Genomic DNA, 14823 nt, shown 5'->3' on the forward strand with positions numbered 1-14823 from the left:
AGACCATCTTCCACCCACCAACTCTACACCTCCCTTCAAGGTGAGCAAATGGTTTTGTTTCTCACAGGGACCTGGTCACTCCCACTCCCTACTGTTTCTCATTCTGCTTCCCATCAGCCTCAACTTCCGCATCACAGAAAGGGGATCAAATCTGAGAAGTTATCCTCAGTCAGCACTACACTAACTCTCCTCTAGGAGTGACTTCATCACCTCTCCCACAGACAGCTTTCTCCCACCTAAGACCCACCCAGGGGTGCCCTCGGTGGCACAGCATCATCATGATCCTTTGCCTTTCACTTATTGGAGAGCATGTTTTAATTATTCCTTTGAAAACATTCTGTATAAGGGTGTCTTGCCTGCATGTATGTATGAGCATTACATGAGTTCAGTACCACCGAGGCCAAGAAAAGGGTACTGGATCCCCTGGAAATGGAATTATGGGTGTAGATGCTAGGAATCAAACTGGGTTTCTTTAAAGAACAGCCAAGATTTTAAACCTCTGAGTCATACTTCCAGCCCTTCTTCGTTATTTTTAAAGACTCTGGTGCTTTGGAACTTGAGTTATTACCTGAAATGTCCTTCAATTTGGTTCTACCTATATCTCCACCTCTCTTCATCTCTTCATTATTTTTAACGACACTGGTACTTTGGAACATGAGTTGTCAGTTATTTTTTTTTAAATGTCCTTCCATTTGGCTCTGTCTATGTCCCCTGCAAATAGGGTAACATATATCCCAAGATGGCCTTGGACAGATTATGTACCCAAGAATGACCTTGAACTGCTGAGCCTCCTGCTCCTATTGCCTAGTTATTGAGATTAGAGGCAGGTGCTACCATGCCCAGCTTATACAGTGCTGGGAACTGAACTCGACCAGGGTTTCCATTGGGTTAGGTAAGCGCTTTACCAATGGAACCATGTCCTCATCCCTGTCCGGTATTTTCTCTTAAATCCACATTATTAGGAGCACATTATGAAGGAAATATACATATATATTATATATATACATATATATATATATATTATATATACATATATATATATATATATTCATGTCAAGAGTTCAGTGTGTTTGTGTGTGTTTCCCTATTGATATATCTTACCCCATAGGACTCAGTAAAGGTCTTGTTTGTCAGGGTACTCCACACGGAAGTGATACATTGCTCTTTGTACTGACTGCTTTGGGGAGGGAGGTGATTTGAGACTCTTCCGTGTGCTTGTCACCCAGCTAATCTGTATGAACTCATGTGATTCATCCCTCACTAGAACTTCCCTGCCACAGATTCTGAGTGATTATTTTCTGGCTCCTTCATTCCATTTTAAGGAACTGGAATTCTTTCATGAGGTACAGTTGCCCTATTTCCCCACCTTCAAAATTGTTTAAAAGATTTGTAACAGAATGGGCTTACGGACATTTTTTTTTTCTTTGTGCTGTAATCTAACGTGTTCCATGACGGGTTGTTCTGGGCCTCAGCTTTAGAGCAGAGGTGGCCACGTTACGTGTCTTTTTTTTTTTTGTTCCATGTCCCAGCAATGAGGAACTCATCCATTCATTTATTTCTTTAACAAATCCTGTTTGGATCCTTGTCATAGGTGTTAAGAGTCACAACGACAAATGAAGTAACTCTTTTCTCTATGTGGTTTAGAAGCTCTTATGTGTGCACACATTTGTCTGCAAAAAGTACTTGGAGCGTGCAATGATGGTCCAAATGGGAACATGATCAGCTCTATCTGGAGAAAAAGGCAGGTATATGCGTAAGGCTTTTCTCTTTCTTTCTTTTTTTATACCAAATAGTATTTTGCTCTCTTTACTCTATTGTTTACTATATAAACTAAGTGAGTGTGTAAAACACTCAGAGACAAATTAATCAGATATTTAGAGATAAATGCTATGTAAGTGGAAGCCACTCCTGCATGTCTGAGAACCAAGTGCTAAAATCAAATGCCGAGGGCACACTTTAGAAGGATTTACTATGATAAACACAGGTTTTTTAATTTTAATTTAATTTTATTTTTTTACAGAGTACTAAGAAAATCGTAAACAGCTAAGGTCAAAAGAACCTGAGTAAGCCATTTGTCTTAATCCATTTTTCAAATCCAATTCCCTAGTTTTGACTCCTTCACAGGGAATAATGGAGATCAGGCAAGAAGAACCATCCATCAGAGATGGACTCTCCGGGTGTCTTTTCTTGATTCAATTTTCCTGTGCTATTTCTACTGTAATTTCCAAACACAGCTGTTCTCCTCCGAGTGTGATAGCTCAGCCCTACCAACGTCCCTGGGAATAAACAAACAAACAGCAGGGCACCTTTTCTGCCACAAATCATCCCCTGCAACATTCTCTCCCCAGTAGGGACACATCCGAAACCCACCGCCTTACTGGACACGCTAGAGCATCCGCCTCCGTACACTTGGAGGTGTCCCCGCTAAATTCCTACTGCTGTTCCCGCTAAATTCCTACTGCTGTTCCCGAGAATGGGCGAGCAGGTTCTCGCTGCTGCAGAGCGTTTCATCCTCCTTGCAATCACGGGCGACGCCGAGTGCGCTCTGCTGTCACTGTTCCTCTCACACCTCCTAATTAACGTCAGGGCGTCTCTTCCATGCTAATGAGGACACAACACATCTGTGGGCACTCACACACATACACACATACTCATGCCTGCGTCCCCAGAGACGCTCCTGTGCACCAGGCTCCATCCTCGTGTCAGCACCCTTTATAAATAGCTCGCTCCGCCCACCGGTGCCTGCGTAAGGGCACGGGCAGCGTACAACCCAGTTGACCGTCCTTTCCTCAACTCCTCCGGGAGACGAAGAGGGAAAGTTCCAGAAAACAAAACACAAGTAGACCCTCGGCGGAGCCTGCGATTAGGAGCCAACGAGACAGACAGACGGACGGGAGGCAGAAAGGGATCTGGAAATGTAGGAGGTCACACTTGGGGAAGGTGTCGGCTTTACTCTGCCTTCACAGGGCTCAGCGCCTTCCTGGGGACACTGGTTCTTCGCCCCTCCTCTGCCACTATCTTCCCAAGTTAGGGTTACTGAACGAAGAACGACTTCTCTTCAGTCTGTTCATGGCAGTGGACAGCCAGGCAGTATTTATTTGCTATCGAGCAAACGTCACACAAAAAGTTCAGCAGAGGGTGGAAAACAAACTCCATAAACACACAGTTTCAGGGCCAGAGAAATGAGGAGCAGAGGGAGAAGTAATTTGCACATATTTTAATAATTTCTACAGGATGGGTTTTCCTTCTGGGGAGATGACTCTGTATGCGAATACTGTCCATAAGCCTTAGCCCACATCCTAAGATTATGGCAGGTTTGCAGGTTTAGAGAGCTAGCATAAACACAGCCTCTTCGGTTCACCAAATACATCTGAATACATTATGTTGCTTAATCATCTCAACATCCCTGAGATAGATATGGTAATTGCATCTATTTTAAGGTCAACGGGGAGAAAAGAACAAACAAAAACTTTTCAGATTTTAATTGACTGCCCTAATGTTACAGGGCTAACAAACTACAGAACTAAAATTATTACTATCATTACGGTTATTTTGGCAATGGTGGATAAACCTAAGGGCCTAAGGCAAGCATTCTCCTACCGAGCTACAGCCTGGGTCCCAAGATCTAAACTTTGAAGCCAGAATTCCTGATGCGAGATATCATTTACTTCCCACTATGTGCATTTCCTTCAATTTTTCTTGAGTTCATGTGGTTTTTTTTCCATTTTATTATAGAGCCATATTCACATTTTTTTTTTTCTGAATCTTGCATATTACCTAAAGATGCCCTTTAGGTGAAATGAAACCAACCCTCCTATTTGTAAATTTCCTCCTAATGTTCCCTTTTCTGGCTAAAGAAAACACCAACATGCTGTAAAACTTGCAGAAATCTCCCTTTGAGAAACCGAAGGTCCTACCTCTGATGGCCTAGTCATTTCTCATTGCCCTTTCCTCCCTCCTCCCCCCCCCCCCCCCCGTCTTCAGTAACCCCCACCCCTGCTGCACTCCACACTCAGACTGCCCCCTACATCCACAGACCCTATGTTCCCGGCTCTGGTTCCCATCACACCCAGCACACCCACTGCGGAAATTCAAGCAGGCTCTGATTTTCACATGACCACAGGTACTTGCCTGCAGCCTTACACTGTGGTGCTTTCCCTGCAAGGCTGGTGAGCTGGGGATTGGACACGGGGCCTCTTGCATGTTCAGCAAGTGGAACAGCACTGAGCAGCACCCCAATCACGGTGTCTCTTTCTGGGATCTTCTTTCCCTGCCATTGTTATTGTAGAGCCAGGGATTCGGATAAGGGTCTTAGCCCCTGCAGAGCCAGCCCCGACACGGCTACCTTCAGCTTAGTGATCCACAGATATGTAGCTATGACATTCTCCTGCATGGGAGCAAAAGGGGGGAAGGGTCACTGAAACAACAGGCCTAGGACTGGGGAGGTCCTCACAAGTGTGAGAGCCGGAGTTCAGGTCCCCTAGAACCACATAAAACCCGGTGTGGTGCACATCTGCCATCCCAGTGCTCCTGCGGTGACAGGGGAGGCAGAACCCAGGAAAGCTCACAGACCGTCTCGCCTGATGTAGACAAGGGCCAAAAGCAAGACGCCCTGTCTCCAACAAAGTGGAAGGCGAGGAACAACCTTGTCCTCTGTCCTCCACCCATTCTCAGTGGCATGCATGTGCTTGCACTTGGAAACACATTTGCATACATGGGCACACATATGCATGCGTATGCACACACTCGTGTGCACACACACACTCACACGCACACACACACACACACTCCTGCGCGCGCGCGCACACACACACACACACGCACACACACACACACACACACACACACACACACACACTTAAAAAAATAGATCTATGTGTATGTCAACACAGCCTGATCATTAGACCACTGGGAAGAGGGAAAAGCCCAGGAGGGCATTGCGAGGAGACGTCACAGAATGTGTTGGAACTCTCTGGGCTGTTTTTCTAGCCATAACATGGGTTGGCACTCATCGAGGGGGAGGGGGGGTGAAGTCTGCGCTACATCAACAGTGTAGAGTCAGGCTCTGGGGCCGTTCTTCTTGCCTTCTTGTTGCCCAACTGTGCTCTGCCTGCTGTTTTAATTGGATTATTTTGAAATCTGCTATTTCTGTCTCATTCCTTTTCCCCAAACTGTCATATCAGCCCTGCAGTTTGACTACGACACAGCTGCCAAATTTCACTCCAGAGATGGCTCTCTCTCAAAGCCAAGCAAAGCGATGATCCCTCTGCTCTTTCTGGAGAGACCAGCTGACGGGGTTAAGCATCTAGAAGGGCTAACCTCTGTGCCTGAACCGGCTACTTCCTTTCCTTCGTTCCTCTCCGGCAGGGAGAGGTCATTAGTTACACCTGAACACAAAGGAGGACACAAACCAAAAACCCCACTCACATGCACCAGGATGGCAGAAACAGAGACTGTGGCTCTTCATAGAGCTTCATGGCTTTTCCAGAGGGATCTCAAAGTCTCAAGGCACCAAAGATATAAGGTGACATTTTTAGACGTGGAGGAAGCCTCAGAGAGCAGCCCACTCATGTTCCAGACAGGAACTCAGAGGCACGGCATCCTTGAGCACTGGTAGATGCTCTCTCCTGGTTCTCAAGTCGAAGGGCGTTGCACTTCAATGTGGGTTCTTCTGCAGACACATCCATGGGATGATCACATCTCTGCCAGTGAGGCCAAATTTAGCCCCAGCTTCTACAGCACAGAGTATCAGCAACCGTGCATCATTCAGCTACATTTGCTTGTTTTGGATATTCAACCCAATTGCCACCAGGGAAAAGACATGTAAAGGAAAAGGGGAAAGGGGCACAGCAAAAGTAGCAGCCAGTGTCTAAGGAGCATTAGCCAGGTGCTGGGCTAGCTAAAACTGCAGATCCAAAGACCGCTAAATAATACAGTGACCTGTTGCCCCCACTGTAAAGAGACAGGAATGACAGGAAATGAAGAACATTTCTGAGACAACAAAAGACAGAGCATAACTGCTAAGTCAAAAAACCACACCCCAAGTTTCAACAAACTATTTATTGAAAATGCAAATAAGTATCAACAGTATAATTCTCACTGAACCCAAGGTGATGACACAGTACAGACATGCTTCTGATTAAGCCCAAACAATTCTTTATGTGCACACACACATACACACACACACACACACACACACACACACACTTTATTTCATTTTAATTGAGACAGAGTCTCATAGTCTAGCCCAGGATAGGCCAGGTTCACTATGGAGCCAAGGCTAACCTCAAACTATTGACAATCCTGGTGCATCATCCTCCAATGCTCATATGCCAACACTTTGGCCCCCAAGATGATTTTCACATTATTTTCTAAATCTTATAAAAGGTTCACCCTTCACACAGGACATGAACTAAAAGGCAGGGGGAGACGACACTGGTGTGTTAGGTCTTGAGTTCAGAAAGAGACAGATGGGTGAACTTATCTGCACTCTCCATTCCAGCTCCACTCGTGCAACAAAGCTAGAATCTCTCCCTGGCGAGATTTTAGAAGACGTACTTACAGGTTTCATTTTACTCCTGAATGTCTATGTGGATTTTCTGTGTGAAGGTCTCCGCACTAAAACCGTAAGTCACACTATTTGTAAAACTTATTAAGAATAAAATACTTCCTAAGAAAGGCTGGGGAATCATTTTAGAAACTTTAATGTGCTCCAAAACACCCTTAAAATGCTATGTAGACATATAAAACCGACGGACGCTGGAGTCTCTGAGTGTATGTGTTTTTCCTTTTGCAGCGAAAAACATCTTTAAGTGTCTCAGATGCTGCCTTCTCCCCAATAGGGTATGAATTATGGATGCTACCCCCCAGATCGAAAGGAATGGAGTCAAGAGGGAAGAGCATGTTTATGATGAAGAATAAAATTGAGGGAGATCTCTGTTTTAAATATTAAATAGATATCAAAAATGGTCTCCTTCACCAAGAAATGTGCATCATAAACCTAAATGGGAAATGGGCCTGTGTTCCAGAATGCACTGATACACTGTGTGTGTGTGTGTGTGTGTGTGTGTGTGTGTGTGTATGCATGTGATCTGTGGATCCACTAGTGGGATGGACAGATAGACTGGGGTTCTCAAGAAGGGAACAAATATGGCGGTTCATATGTTTTAAGCTGGGTGCTTGCAACCACTAGAGACCAGTTACTGAAGACAAGTGATAGTGAAAAAGTGCTCATCAATGATAATAAATTTGAAACCAAAGTGTAACTTTCACTTAATGCCCATTAAAGGCCAAAGGAGAGGAATCTTTGAGTGGACGGATATAACTGCGTAAAAGACTGGTACAAGCATCCAGGGACCTAGAGAAGTTGGTGGGAAAGAACCATACGCCCATAAACTATGCTTAGAGGGAGGACATTGATTACTAAAATGTCTAAAATATGATAACTTGTTTTGATCGGGAAACTTTGTCAATTAGTCATATATATCTACCTATTATCTCTCTCTCTCTCTCTTTATCTATCTATCTACCTACCTACCTACCTACCTATGTATATACATGTATGCATGTATGTGTGGGGTGGGATGATATCATGTGATTTATACTACACTTTAAAGTAGATTATAGCAGATAAAATAGGAAAGAGCTGGGACTACGGAAATGGCTCAGTCAGTAAATCATTTGCTGAGCAGGCATGAGGACCCGAGTTTGGTTGCACAGTACCCACATGAAATCCAGGTGTGGCGCTGAACATCTGCAGTCCCAATGCTGGGGAGGTGAAAGTAGATAGACAGCTCATTGGCCAGCTTGCCTGACTGAACTTAGGAGCTCACTCCAAGTTCAGTGAGAGATGCCGTCTCAAAAAATAAGGGAGAGAGCGCGACTGAAGATGACAAGGGACGTCATCCTCTAGCCTCTAAAGTCTCTCTCTCTATGTCTCTCTCATGTGTACATACACAAATATAGACGACACCACACACACATAAGCACACACACACACAGAGACAGACAGACAGAGAGCTATAACTTATAAAAGAATGAGATAAATGCATCCTGGGGAAGCCATCACCTCAATCCTTCATTAGTAAAGAAAGAAATTAAAGCAGTCCCCAACTATTTACAGGTTTATTTTTCCATGGTTTTAGTTACCCAGGGTAGCAATGATTTGAAAATACAGAAATAAAAATCCTAGAAACATACACTTGACAAATTCTAAAAAGCATCTGAAAATCTCATGCTATCTCACTCTTTCCTACTTCAGCTATGAATCATAACTTTGTCTTGTGTGTACACATGGTATTTGCTGACCTGCTAGTCACTCAGCAGCCGTCTTGGCTTTCAGACCCACTGCCGTGCTTTTGTAGCTGCATATGCTGAAGAATCCTATCTTATTTAATCAAAGTCCCAAAGCACCAATGTTTATTACAACATAGTGTCATAAATTTCAAGTATTATTCTGCGTAACTTAAAGATAACACTTCTCATGTGTATGTGTGTATAGAAAAATGTAGTATTCATTAGATTCAGAACTATTTGCATTTTCAGGAAGGTACCTTGAAGCATCCCCCATGAAGCTGAGGAATGACCAGGGTATCAGCATACAACAAGACGCATACAGAGTGGCATCTGTTGCATAACATGTTATACACTCAACAGGAATCAGATGATTCACTGCCCATTCCCCAGTGACACGCACTGTGGCAGAGATGTGCCACTTAAATCACTTCTACTTCGAGATGGGTAAGTGCTGGTCGTTCACGCCCTAGCAGGGGTCTACTGAGAGACCTTTCATATACACTCCTGTCCTTATCTCCACCATTTTCCAGTTTGGAGTTGTTGTCAAGGGCCCTCTGTCCCCAGTCCCCATCTGTTCTCTGGTTCTTTCTGCTTCATGCCTTCCCCATCCACAGGTCTTTCTTCAGTTTCTCCACGGCCTCACTCCAGCTGCCCCTTTTCAATAGCCCAGGTCATCTCCCTGTTCACGCCAGCCGCACTTTGTGCTTTGGATAATATCAACTTATTTTTGAATGCTCCATTAAGGCTAACTCATGTCTACCTTGATCCCTTCCACATCTACAGTGCTTAATGCCGTATGCACACATCATGTGTCAGGCAAACGAGTGTGTGATGAGTGATTGACTGAGATGCCAATAAGAGGAACGTGGTCTTTAGCCTCACAACCCAAAAGCCATGGCTTCATTCTGGACTGGCCACACCCTAAGGGTACCCTAAGTTCCATAGGGGATTTTGAGAATTCACTTTTCAGTAACACCCTATTGATTTTAGAGATGCCCTTCTATGTGCCTGTGGGGAGAAAATGCTTTGCATAAGGAACAGAGAACAGCAGAAACCCTCAGGATGTCTGAGTTACCAAACCATCAGGCCCACATAACGCTGCCTGCACCCCGCCTCCTTGTAGGGATTTATTCTGGTAAGCTTTGGCTCACTACCATGCCTGCTTTTCTGCACAGCAGCCTGGGGGGTCATGGCTAAAGGCTCCTTTCCTCCTACTTGTTGGAGTCTCTATTGATTGTGTCATGGAGGAGACTAGGTGCTATTCAAATACCACATGCTCCATACTGCAGTATCTTGACCAGCAGCTACATGCAGGCTTCCTACGTACATGCATGAGGTGCCTCATCCAAACTGTTCATAGGATATGTAGTTGTCAGTACACATATTATTTTTGCCCTCTCTCCCATGAATTTCGTGATTCCTTTCAGCCCGATACACAAGCTTGCCTAAAATACATGTTTTGTTTTCTTCTGTATTCTCACCATCACCTAAGAGAGAGCCACTTATGACCATTAAAGAGGTAGTCTTCAGCTGAAATGCCTTAATTGGTAATTTAGATGTTTCTCTTCTGCTAAGTACAAAGCTTCCTAAATAAGACTGGAAATTAAGGCTCCGGTGAATTCAATGCCAACATACACAAACCAGCTGTAGAAGTCCCAGTGAAAGGCAGTGGCTGAAGGCATCCAAGAGGCCTTGTGTTTGTCTAATTCAACGAAAAACCACTTTTGGCCCTTCTTCCTCCCGATTTTAAGTCTTACTATGTGGCCACAAGGTGGAGTGACTCAGGAACCAGCTTCCCACATCTCTGCCTCTTCCTTGTTTGTTTGAGATTTTGTGTATTTTTATTTCACATGTACGGGCAATTTGCTTGTGTGCATATGTTTGTGTACCAAGTGTGCGCAGCACCCTCAGAGGCCAGAAGAGGGTGTCAGATCTCCTGGGATGGGAGTTACATACTGTTTTGAGCCACCATGTGGGTTCTGGGAATTGAACCCCAGTCCTGTGAAGAACAGCCAGTGCTCTTAGCCACTGAGCCATCTTCTCCAGCTCATCTGCCTTTCTATTTTGCACCTGTAGGCTGGAGCACATGTTGCCAAGAATTAAGAAGGAGGGAGCTCTTCCCCATACCTTTCCATTCATTTGGTTCATGAAATAAATCTTGTTCAATGACAGGAGAAGAACAAGAGCCAAGTGAATCAGTTCACTCATGGCTCCGGAAGGTGAGGGACTCCTGCCCCATAGTTCACAAAAGACCCTAAGCCTTCCTGCCCTGAGTCACTTTCTGTACCAATGCCAGGCAGCCTGGGTAGGAATGAGAATCCATTATTCAGGACTGGCAGGATTGATGCTTGGGTGCCCTAGCCAGCAGACAAAGTAGTAATCTTAAACCCTGTGGAAAATGGATCTCTTCCTTGAAGACATAGTCTCTCCTGGACAGCACTGACCCAGTACGTGGTAATAAGCTACGAAATCCCTTCGGATGCCAGGGATGCATGAGAGGAAGGAAGGAAGAATAACTGGGAAAGGCAGAGTCCCACTGTGTTTAGCACCATACTTTATATGTGTTTGCTTCTATCGTGATCTTTTTTTTTCTTTTTAATGGACTTTAATGTCTGTTTCTGTTTGTAAGTGTCTATGTGAAGTGCACTTGTGTGTGCATGGTAAGTGTGGGTATGTGCCCACAGGTACCAGCCGAGGATGTCAGGTGTTTTCTACTCTCCATCCATCCCTTTGAGGCAGGGTCTCTCCCTGAACCCGCAGTTTGTACCTTCTTGACTAGGCTGAAATCCTGTCTCAGCCACTCTCAGAGCTGATACTACAGGCATTTTCCAGACTGCCTGGTTTACTATATGACTGCTGGGATCCAAACTCTGGTCCTCATGATGGTGGAACAAACACTCTTAATTGCTGAGCCAGCCTCTACAGCTCCCATTTTCTCTTTTGTTGTTGGTCTTTTTCTCTGCTTTCTTGAGCAAAGGTCTCATGGGAGGGAGCCAGACCTTGAATTCCTGATCCTCCTACCCCTGGGTGCTGTGTTCATAGGTGTGCACACCGTACCTGGCTCACAGTCAATCATTTTCTAGTATCAATAAATGTCCTATCCACACGAGACTTTAAGGAGTATAAACTTGCCACACAGTTACATGAAGCATCGCCTCATGCAATGGGCGCCACTTTTATTTACATTTTAACAAATGCAAATTAAAATATCATCCCTGAGAAAAGGGCAGGGCTACCTCTGAGCCCCTATAGTGAGCCAAGGGATCAGTAGCCTCTGTGTCCTACAAGGCAACCAACTGCCTGATGCTGACTGAAGCATATGCATGTCTTCACATGTTAGATAGTCATAAACATTTTAATAATGAGAAGCCCAGTTTCAGATTGCTTCTCCTGAAGGCTGTTTATGAAATAGCTCCTTATTCTTTTTAAGCACTGAGAGGAAAAAAAAAAAAAAAAAAAACACTTCACTTTTCCCTGGAAAATGTTGGCTATTCAGTGATTCCACAATTGTCTAAAAATACTTGGCTGGAAAGAAAGCTCTCACAATTCCCTGGGGCTCTCACACTCCTTGATTTAGTATTATTTCTGGAATGTCCAAATCTGGCAAGTTTCGAGTGTGCTTCTGTCTACAGAAGGTGAGCTCTAGAAAGCAGCCAGATCTGCAAGCAAAGCCCCTCTTCCGTGTGCACATGTCCCCTCACACACCACATGGGGACACACACAGGTCATTTCTCCTTGTCAGTGAGAAAAGCAAGCACGCTTTCTGCTTCCAGGGCTCTCGGCATCCAGGACTTTGAGGACAGAGATCTGCTTCTATGTCTCTTCTGAAAACAAAGCCTGCTACCATTTGATTGGAAAGTCATTTAGAGATGTGTACTTAAACTCTTCAGATCTGAAAACTCTCCCACTCAGCAGTTCACTGATAGGCCACTGTCCCAAGGAAGCCATTAATAATGGGAACCACTATAGTTTCAAGAACTTTCTGATAGCATGAAAGTTAAATATATAAATATATAAACAATTAACCATAATTATATAGTTTATATACTTATACTATATATATAGTTTAATACACACACACACACACACACACACACACACACACACACACACACAGAATTCAATTCCAGATGATCAAGTAAAAGAAATTTCAATGTATCTGCTTCTTAGAAAATTATATAATCAGAGGAAGTTACCTACTTTTGAATGATGTTGACTGTGAAGAGAAGCAAGCATCAGATGACATTCTGTATTATGCTGTCTGATGGTTTTCTCTGCAGCTGAATATAGCCACCAGAGTTATCCCTTGCTTATCACTGTCCTGGGATCTTATCAGTCACCTCAAAATAAATACAAATTACGTTTTCCTGCTAAAAGGAAAGGGGACTTGACTGAGGAGCTAGATGGCTCAGTGGACAAACCACTTTTTGCGCAAAAACAAAGGGCCAGAGTTCAGATCTCTGAGTTCAGCTCCCAGGCAGCTGGGCAGGGTGACAGAGACAGAGGTTCCCCTGAGCAAGCTCACGGCTATAGCTGTCTCGCTGGGTCCAGTTGAGAGACGGTGCCTCAGTATATAAGGTGGAGAGTGATTGAGGGAGACTTCCGATGTCGCGCTCTGGGCTTTACATGCACACAAACATGTGCACTGCCCAAGCACATCAGCTCACATACATGTGAGCATGCCCCCACACAAGCATGCACACCACAGATCCATATGGATAATATATAGATACATAGATATACTATCCCTGCGTGCTTGTGTGCTGTGTGTGTACACCTGTGTCTGTGTGCTCATGCGTGTGTATTGTGCATACCTGTGCATCTTCATGGGAAGCTACTGATGTGTGCCCCCTACCGTCTTAGGATGTAGAGACTAAATGACAATGATGTTGTCTATAGGCTTTGGACCCACTTACCTGTACCACTGGCCTTCATCCCAGTGAGAAGCCACAAGCAGCCACTCCCTTCCCCGGGGACCTTTTCTTGAAGATTTTGCTTGAGTAGACGGGGTGGCTGTCGTCGAGAAACTCAGGGTAAGAGGCCTGAACCTGTGGGTATAAAAACAAGAGGGTGGTTAGGCTACCTTGTGACTAATTAATACAATATGAAGTCACCGAAAAGATAAACATCCACAACAAACCCTACACACATCACAATTTAAAAAAAATTATTTTTTAAAATAAAAAGGATTAACTAAACTAATAGATAAATCCTCCTCCCCTGCCTTGATTCTGGTATTGCAGGGAAACACGAGGTCATGAGCTCACTCTCAGAAATTCTCAGGATTGTGCTGAAATGGAACGTCGGGATTGAAATTCTCCTAAAGATGTATTCATTTTTATTTTACGCATGAGTGTTTAGCCTGCATGTTTGTGTGTGTATTGTGTGTGTGTGTGTGTGTATGTGGTACCTACAGAAGCCAGAAGAGGGCGCTGGAGACCTGGAGCTATAGATTGTTGTAACCTGGCATGCCAGTGGGCATGGGAAACCAACCCAAGCTTGCCCTCCCTACAGGTACTGGTCCGCATTTCAGGCAGGCAGCCCGCCCGCCCCTCCCGCCCTAGCCTCCATCTCCTGTTTTATTGTAACTCTCACTCCCATGTGCCCTTGAGTTCTCACTCGCCCACCTTGAATTTGTCGCAACCAAGTATTGAGGCTGTGACAGGCTGCCTGACTGCGTACCTGTGACATCACTGCCCACTTGCCAACCCCTGCCTCACTAGCTCCAAAGACTACATGTTGCTCAAGAAAAGATCAGTGGGCTGCCAAGGAAAAAGCTTTTCATAATCACGTCTTTGGCAAATGACCCACTGCGGAAGCATTAGTCACTGTTGGGACAATAAAGACAGATTTTGAGAGGTCATGGAGCCTGCTCTGGGGAATTTTCTTTCCTCCACGCTGCAAGGTTTCCTAGGCTTTAAGCAGGGATAAAGGCAGCAGGGCTGTCCTACACAACCCCCTCCTTGGAGCTCCTAGCGATAGCCTCTCCCTGTGACCTCTTTCTAGCCAGGAACCAGGGGACTTCACTGTGTGATCCCAGCTTCTAACCATCCTGTGTGAGCTTCAGACTCTCCATCTGTGAGGGCTGGGGAGACTGGCTGCTTGGTCAAGTGCTTGCTGTGCATTTACAGGAGGTTTCATCCTCAGAAACCACAAAAAGAAAAAAGAAAGAAGCCATGTATGTCGCATGATTTTGATCCCAGTGCTGGGGTAGGGTCATCAGATCCTTGGGGCTTAGTGGTCAACCAAGCCCTAGCCTACTTGACTAGTGCTGAACGTGAGCGATCTTGTCTCAAAGAACAAGGTTGACAGGTCTGAAGAACAACACTGGAGGCTGATCTCTGTCCTCCACGCATTCATGCACACAGGTGCACCCAAACTTGCACACACATATACGCACAAGGGACTATCGTATGTACCTAATCTAGCCTAGGCTGGTCCCTAACTTCCTACACAAATGTCCAGACACTTGTCATCCTCCCGCCTCTGCATCCTGAGCATCCTGAGTGCTGAGATAACCGGCACGTG

At 44.9% G+C, this 14823-nt stretch overlaps 1 protein-coding gene across 5 annotated transcripts in view; it reads right to left on the reverse strand.

Moving 5' to 3' along the window:
- Atxn1 (ataxin 1) overlaps nt 1-14823 on the reverse strand; it is a 399758-nt gene that overhangs the window by 224593 nt on the left and 160342 nt on the right. For all 5 annotated transcript variants that reach the window (XM_060372972.1, XM_060372974.1, XM_060372975.1 and 2 more), the window contains one exon: nt 13212-13343. The gene's annotated coding sequence lies outside the window, so the exon portion shown is untranslated. The remainder of the gene's footprint in view (nt 1-13211; nt 13344-14823) is intronic.

This window comes from Meriones unguiculatus, chromosome 19 (assembly GCF_030254825.1).
Source record: "Meriones unguiculatus strain TT.TT164.6M chromosome 19, Bangor_MerUng_6.1, whole genome shotgun sequence".
NCBI lineage: Eukaryota > Metazoa > Chordata > Mammalia > Rodentia > Muridae > Meriones > Meriones unguiculatus.